Consider the following 8,734-nt stretch of genomic DNA (forward strand, 5'->3'; position numbering starts at 1 on the left):
GGGGGAGGGGATGGGGGGTAAAAATTGGAACAAGAGGTTTGGCAATTGTTAATGCTGTAAAGTTACCCATGCATATAACCTGTAAATAAAAGGCTATTAAATTAAAAAAAAAAAAAGAAAAAAAAAGAAAATCATAAGGAGCCAACTTCATTGCTCAACCTCAAAAAATTAGATAATTTAAGTCATGAGTCTTGAATCTGCTTCCCATGATAATTTATTAATTGGAATGGTAAATTCATAAAATTTGAAAAACAGGTTAGCATATCCGTGCTTTCCCCATTCTGCTATATCTACACACCACTGTTGGCAGAAAGGGAGGATAAATGGGTGTTAAGTGAGTTACTTAGAAATCAAACTCAGGAGCCTCAAAACCTGAAAGTCATTATCTCACCACTCTTGGCTTTGAAATATTCAAATCAATGAAGCCATGTCTCTATAAGTGTTGTCTTCTACTAGCAGAATTTAAGCTCTAAAATACATAGACCAAAAGTTATTCTCCAACACATAAGTAGCTGAAATATATGTACAGTTTTCAAAAGAATTACAAAGTAACAACATATGAAAGAATGTTCCAAAACACTATAATAAAAAAAATGCAAATCAAAACAACTCTAATGGTCTACCTTATACCCAGAAGGTTGGTCATCAGTTTTACAGTTGTCCTTATAGAAGTACTCTGCATTTCCAGTTATGTTCATTAATCACAGCTGGAATTTCTATTAGAAATGTTTGTCATAGTTATGAGAAGAAAAAGAAATTGAAAAAATTAGACTATCTATCACTATTTGAAAATGGTATGATAATTTACTTAGAAAATACTAAAGTATCAAAAAAGTAGTTGAAATGATTAAGAATATTAGCAAATTTGCAAAGATGTAAAATAAAATCCTACAAATCAGCAGCATTTCTTTATATTTCCAACAGAATACAATAGCAAGCAATAGAAAGAGAAATTCCATTCAAAATAACTATAAACCACATAAAATACTTGAGAATCCACCTGCCAGGACAAACCCAGGAACTTTATAAACACTTTTCACACAAGGAAAGTCAGATCTAAGCAACCAGAAAAAAATATCAATTGCTCATAGGTAGGCCAAGCCAATATAACAAAAATAACACATTTATAGATTAATTTACTAATCCAGTGCCCTACAAATCAAACTAACAAAGACTTGATCGAACTGGAAAAATAATAAAATTCATCTTAAAGATCAAAGATCAAAAGTATGAAAAAATTTTCAAAGGGTTAAATGGAAGGAAGGTGGCATAACAGTACTGTATTATAAAGAATTAATCATCAAAACACTTTGGTATCAGCTAAGAAATAGAGTAGTGGAACAACAGAATAAATTTTGGTACACAATGCACAGTAGTGAATTCATATATTAAACTAATGTTTGATATACTCAAAAACCCAACCTTCTAAGACAAGGATTCAAATTTGACTAAAAAAATAAATAAACTGCTGGGAAAACTGAAAATAATATGACAGAAAGCAGATTTAGACCATTTTACATTGTATCCCAAAATAAGGATAAAATAGATGCATAATTTAGACAGAAATGACATCATATGCAGAACAGGAAATCATAAAATAATTTACTATAGATAAGGGAAGAATTTATAAATAAAAAAGAGATAAGGGACAAAATGAGACTAAAATGGATAATTTTAGTTACATTAAATTTAAAAGGGTTTGCAGAAAACAAAACCAATTCAACCAAGATTAGAAAGAAAGCTTCTGAGAGAGTTGGGAAAAAATAGCATTTTTTCTTATTTCTCAAAAGAAATTATTTCTTATTTCTCAAAGAAATAGAGAACTGACTCAAGTTCATAAGAATACAAGTCATTTCCCAGCTGATAAATGGTCAAAAAATATGAACAGGCAATTTTCATACAAAGAAATGAAAACTATCTATATTCACACAAAGAAATGTTCTATTGATTAGAGAAATGTAGATTAAAACAGTTCTAAGTACCACCTCACATCTATTATATTGGCTAATATGACAGAAAAAGAAAAATTTTAAATGTTGGAGGGGATGAGGGGAAATTGGGACAGTAATGCAACTATGGTGGAGTTGTGAACTGATCCAACCATTCTGAAGAGCAGTTTGGAACTATGCCCAAACGGCTATAAAACTGTACATACCTTTTGATCTAGGAATACCATTACTAAGTCTTTATCCTAAAAAAACATTTTAAAAAGGCAAAGGACCTACTTGAACAAAAAATTTTACAGCAGTTCTTTTTGTAGTAACAAAGAATCATAAATTAGAGGATGTCCATCAATTGGTTAATGACTAAACAAGTTGTGGTATGTTATTGTAATGGAATATTATTGTGCTACAAGAAATAAAAGCAAAATTTTTTTAAGAAATCTGGAAAGTCTAATGTGAACCTATACAATGTGAAGTGAGCAGATTCAGAAGAATATTGTACAAATTAACAGCAATATCATATGATGATCAACTATGAATGGCATGACTATTCTCAGCAATACAATGATCCAAGAAAATTCCAAAGGATTCATGATGAAAAAATGTCATACATCTCCAGAGAAATAATTGATGTAATCTGAATGAAGGTTGAAAAGTACTATTTTTCACTTTTTGTTGTGGGTCGTTTTGTTGATTTGTTTTCTTTCATAACATGACTAATATGGAAATATGGAAATTTGGAAATATCAAATTGCTTATATCTCAAGGAAAGGAGAAGAGAAAGAACAAGAAAATTTGGAACTCAGAGCTTTTTGTTTTAAAGAATATTAAAAATTGTTTTTAAATGTAATTGGTAAAAAACATTACTTATATATCAAAAATAGTAGATATTATATGCAACTTCAAAATATTTCTCTAGCTATTTATTTCTCTCTCTTCTAGAACCCAATTTAAATCTTTCTGCACACCATCTTCCTAACAACAATTTACAATTACACTTCCTATAATAACTACTACACACTTTACCTTCCAGCCAAAATATATTGGCATACCAACTGGGGCATTCCACAATGCTCAGTAGGAACGGAGTTTTCAAGACAATCAACAATCATATTCCCTACTGTATGTTCTGTGAATGGAGAGCCACTTTCCCTACCTAGGAATTATTTTCCTTTTCTATAAAATAAAGGAATTGAACTAGAATATTTCTAAGGTCCCTTACAGTTCTAAATCTTTGAACCTATAAATGTAGTCTGACCTTTAAAAAGTCAATCTAAGCAGTTATATGCATAGCAGTAAAACAGACAAGAGACAGCAAACCATCAATATGTCTTCTTTTCTCCCTATAGGAAGAACTACTTTAGGAAAACATCATCCTAAAATCATTTCCAACTGTAAGAAATAAAAGAAGCAAAATACTAAATGAAATTAAGAAAGTGATTCCAAACACCAAGCTAATATCAGGGACCTATCTGAAATGCTGTCTCTTTGAGAAGCAGAGGAATTATATGTGTGAGGTTGTCAGTAGACTCCTTTCTAAACATTAGCAGTTCTGATTGTTTCTGATTAAAGTAAAACCTGATATGCTATTACCTTCGCTGCCCTTGAATCTGCTCCTCTTCATCTTTTTTTGTTGAATGCTCTAATTTTTAGGAATGCTTATGTACATTTTCCAATTTTGTGGAGTCTTATTCTTTCATTTACCTTCCTAGGAATGGTATAGGGCAAAGGGAACAACTTGGCTGCCGTCCAGACTCATTTGGCCTCCAATAGCTTTACTGCTGGTGCTGGTGAACTTCATGATCACTTTTTTTTTTTGACATCTACTAACCTCTCTAGGAGCAGGTTATATATGGTACATAACTAAAACAATAAAAAGATTACCCTGATCCAACAATGCTATCCTGCCATATCATGATAAGAAACTGAATATTTTCTCTAACAATTGTCCAATCATGATGAATTTCAAAGACAGAAAACATGAAATACAGGATAAAATGATCACTTGAAGAAAAATGATTTGTTCTTTCTATTTTAGGAAGGACAAACTGAAGGTGAAATCACACTTCCATGTTATACTGGCAAGACAAAGTGTTTTTGACTACACATCCCATAAAGGGCCTCAGAGCATAAGATAGCTTTCCTTCAATCCCTATACCGTTTTGTTGCTACTATCACTCCTCTTCAAAAATTATGAATTCCTTTGGCTGGAAAAGAAAGAAAATGCTAGGAGGCAAAGTTAACTATAATTTTGCTATGACAGGACTTTAGAAATCCATTTTTTATAAAATTAAAATATATTCTAAATCATGAAGTTAAAGAAAGCTGGACAATATCATTTCTGATATATTTATCCACTTGGATAATGGAACTCTTTTTTAATAAATCTATATTGGAAGATTGGTAAAATTGTATAATTTAGAATAGAGAACACAGTTGAGATTTATTTTGAGAAAATTTAGATAATATCATTAGCATCGTAGATTGTGGAACTGAAATATAACTGTTGATTATTTCACAAATATATTAATTCTTTAGTAGTTTGATGAATTGTGATCTTTTTTATGGAAGGACTTATTTCTTACAATATCAGAATTTAAGTTGGAATGGACATTATAATAATCTATTCCAACCTATGCTTTCTGAAGAACCCCTCCTAACTTTAACACTTTCCAAAGAAACAGTCATCTAGCCTTAACTTGAAAAATAGTCCACCACTAAAGACTGCAACCTCTCCACTTCTTCACATATAGAATGATTTTTGTCTTTATGTTGTTATAAAACTTCTATAATTCGGGGTTCAAACTTGGAGCATTTATGTAAGATTCTTCTCTCTAATGAAAAGGATGCTGACTTGACTCTGTTACAGTGTTAGGGTCAGAGTTGGGAGAAGAGAGACATGGTTCTATTTGCTTTGTGCTTAGACAAATGATTACTCACTAATCACTCTTACTTATTTAGATAAATGATTACTTGAAGCAAGAAAGAAACAGGTCCCTCTTCTCTGAAGAGAAAGATAATAAATTTTGAAAATCAGATATGGTGTTGGAAACCCAGCTCCCCAGAAAACCTTGATTTCTAACTTACCTCCCTAGAGACTTCATGAGTTTCCCCTTTAGTGAAATCAGAAATTCTTTCTTGAACAAGCTGAAATATCTTGCTCCTCATAAAGCTCATTTACTATGTATATTGTATGGTATATTCTGATCTGTATAATCTGCCTAATTGTTTTTGCTATGTGTTTATATAAATGATTACTTATTAATCACTATTAATTATTACTGAGGTAAATACTAATTGCTATTTGTAATCACCTTTTATATTGCTATATTGGTGAAAAGCAGTGAAAGCTTTGAATATAAACTTGGGGGCATTCTTTCCTCTTTAAGGGCCAGTAACCAGGAAAACAGCTTTAACCAATGAGGGGGTGATTTCCCCGAGATTATCAATATTTATGGACAAAGATATCATTCTAATTTTATATGTCTTCTCATATAATCTACCTAGACAACTCACAAGTTATATTTTAATGGACGATCTACCCAATTTTCTAGTGGCTATTTTTAAGTATTTTCATATTTCATGGATGCCAATGTAACACTTGAGTTCTCTTGCTACATAACCAACCCATCTTTAATTTTGTCCATAGATATCCTTGAAGATGTATTTAGATGAATTCTTTCAAGCAAGCCATCCTTGGAAATATGTTGCATAACCACCACACATCTCATCATCTCATCACCTCTGCCTTGGAAGGAACTGCAATTTTCACTCTTCAGTAGAAAAATTGGCATTAAAAATAGACTTTAGTGGTAGAGAACAGGGAATCATTGGGATGGTTATCAGATCAAAGCAGCATTATAATATTGCAAATATTGTACTAAACTTGAAGTCAGAAATATCTGGGTCTGAACTTGCTTCTGATATTAATTAGTTATATATGACCATGAACAAATCATTTAATTCTCTAATTTTCCTCATCTGTAAAATAAGCACAGGAATACTTGTAGTACCAATCTTCAAATATTGTTGACAGGTAAAAAGAAATAATCTGTAAAAAATTTATCTGTAAACTTAAAAGTTTTATATATAAACATAAGCTATTATTATTATTATCATCATCATTATTATAAAAACACTGTGTTCATTATCCCAAGTGTGACCAAGATAACTTTCCTCCTACTCAATTCTAGGTCCAGCTGGTAGTCCATCTGCATTACTTGTCCAAGATAGTCATGTTAATTAATGACAAGTCCCTCTGAATATCAGCAGATATTGTTTTTTTGGTCTATTTACTTAAGTTTCCCCAAGTTCTCCTTTGTCCTTTCTTTGATACTATCTCCAGTTCATCCTGAATGTTCCCTGTTTGTACATAATGATTAGCATATTGCTTCCCCACTAGATTGTGAGTTTCTTGAGAGTAGGAATTGTTTGTTGCTTTTCTATCTTTTCTATCTATTAGCACAATGCCTAGCATATAGTAGGCATTTAATAAATGCTTATTGACTTGACTTGATTTTTTGTTTGTTTATTCCTGAATAGTCTGAAAGGCCAGTGTCTTTTGAATAACCATTATCTAACAAGTAGAGTGGAGCTGGAGTTTAATTATGTAGAATTGATGGTAAATCTGTTCTATTTCCAACCTACTTATACTCTTTCCAGTTTCATCAATAAATGCTTTCAGTATATTCAGGTTTAGTTGGTCCTCTTGCCAATTCTTTTTTATAGGCTTTGTAGACATTTAATAAATATTTTAATTAAGACTTGCCATGTGGAAATCACTAGTCATAGTGGATCATAAAATATTATAGTTGGAAGGCACCTCAGAGACCAATACCTGCAAAGAAAGCTCTACAACAACATCCCTTACAAGTTCATCATGCAGTCTTTGCTTTATCTCCAGTGAAAAGGAACTTATACTTTCAGAGGTAGGCTATAACCTTTTAGGTAACACTAAACGTAAGGAAATTTTTCCTTAAGTTGAATTGAAATTTATTTCTCTGCAATTTCCATTTATTGCTCCCACTTTTGCCCTAGAGGACAAGCAGCAGAACAAAGTCTAATCTCTCTTCTATATGACAATTCCTCAAAGTAGTGACTATGTTTTCCTTAAGCCATTTTTTCACAGTTCTTTAAAATATTCTTCTATGGCAGTGAGTGGAGACTTAAGAGTCTTTGAGTCCTTAAAGGGATGTTATAAGAGAAAGGGATTAGAGTTGTTGTGTCTTTAAGGACAGAATTAAATATAATGTGGGCAAGTTTTAGACAAGCAAATTTGTGGCACAATCTGAGGAAAATTTTTAATAATTTAAACTGTGCAAAAAGGGGAAATTTTTGATTCAAAAGAGAATTAGGATGTCTTTACTGGATGTGTTAAAGTGAAGACTGGATAATCGCTTTGTAGAATGTACTGATCACTATTTGTTTTATTAAATGGTCTTACTATGATCTCCAAGATTAAATATATAATCTACTGCTTGACTTTAAAAACTCTTCATAGCCTGGACCCTTCCAACTTTACGTCTCTTGTCATAACTTAGATCTCTTCATAAACACTGCTGTTCAGTGACAATGACTCACTAGTTGTTCCTTGTAGATAATACTCCACCTCTTAATGCTGGACATTTTCATGTCCCTCATGTATAGCATTTTCTTCCCCCTCATCTCTAATGCCTGGCTTTCCTGTTTTCCTTCAAGTCTCAGATAAAATCACATCTTCTGCAAGAAGCCTTTCACACTTCTTAATCTTAGTGCCTTCTCTTTAATATTGTCTCAATTCATCCTGCATACATCTTGTTTGCACATAACTGTTGGCACCTTGCTTTCCCTATTAGACTGAGCTTCTTAAGAGGTTTTTGCTTTTGGCAGCATTTGCCCATGTTGCATCTCATGACTGTATTGCAGCCTTGATTCTGAACACATAATATGTGCACTTTGCAGGAACACTGCTAGAAACCCCTCTGTTTGGATTCAAAATGGGATTGAATAAAAATTTCTCAGTTGAAAAGGAGTCAAAAGAGTAAAAAATTTAAGAAGGCCTGTCCTAGACAATGTTTCTAGCAGAACTAGAAATGGAATTACATTGTGCCTCACATTCAATTATAAAATAACAATAAATATATTCTCAATACTACTGAGAGGAAAGTGAATTATATATATTCAAATTATGTATTTCAGGATGCCTCCAGTCTGGCTTTATAGGGCCTTATCTCTAAAAATCACTGGTCCAGATTGAAATGGGTTGTTGTATATTGTTTTAACTACTACCAGAGAAGTATGGATATGAAGAGACTAAGACTAAGGTCATAAATTTCATGGAAACGCTTTAGTTCACCAGAAGATGGAAGAATTTGTGCCAAATGATCAGGAAAAGGTGGAACATAGAACAGGTTGTAGAGATTGGATGGTCTGAGTATCGTAGAATCACATATCTAAAGCTGGAAAAAACCTTAGATATCATTAAGTCTAATCTTTCTCTTCTCTCATTTTACTAATGAGAAAACTAAAGACTGAAGAAATAGAATGATTTACCTAAGATTCCACAGATAACAAACAGGATATTTGGAATTCAAGCCTAGCTACTCTGACTCCAACTGCAGCATTCTTTTTCCCCCCCTGAGGCAATTGGGGTTAAGTGATTTGCCCAAAGTCACACAGCTAGGAAGTGTTAAGTATCTGAGGATGGATTTGAACTCAGGTCCTCCTGACTTAAGGGCTGGTGCTCTATTCACTGTACCACCTAGCTGCCCCTAAATGCAGTATTCTTACCACTATATTATGCTGCTGCCTAT

The sequence above is a fragment of the Sarcophilus harrisii genome, chromosome 2, assembly GCF_902635505.1.
Source record: "Sarcophilus harrisii chromosome 2, mSarHar1.11, whole genome shotgun sequence".
In the NCBI taxonomy this organism is placed as follows: Eukaryota; Metazoa; Chordata; class Mammalia; order Dasyuromorphia; family Dasyuridae; genus Sarcophilus; species Sarcophilus harrisii.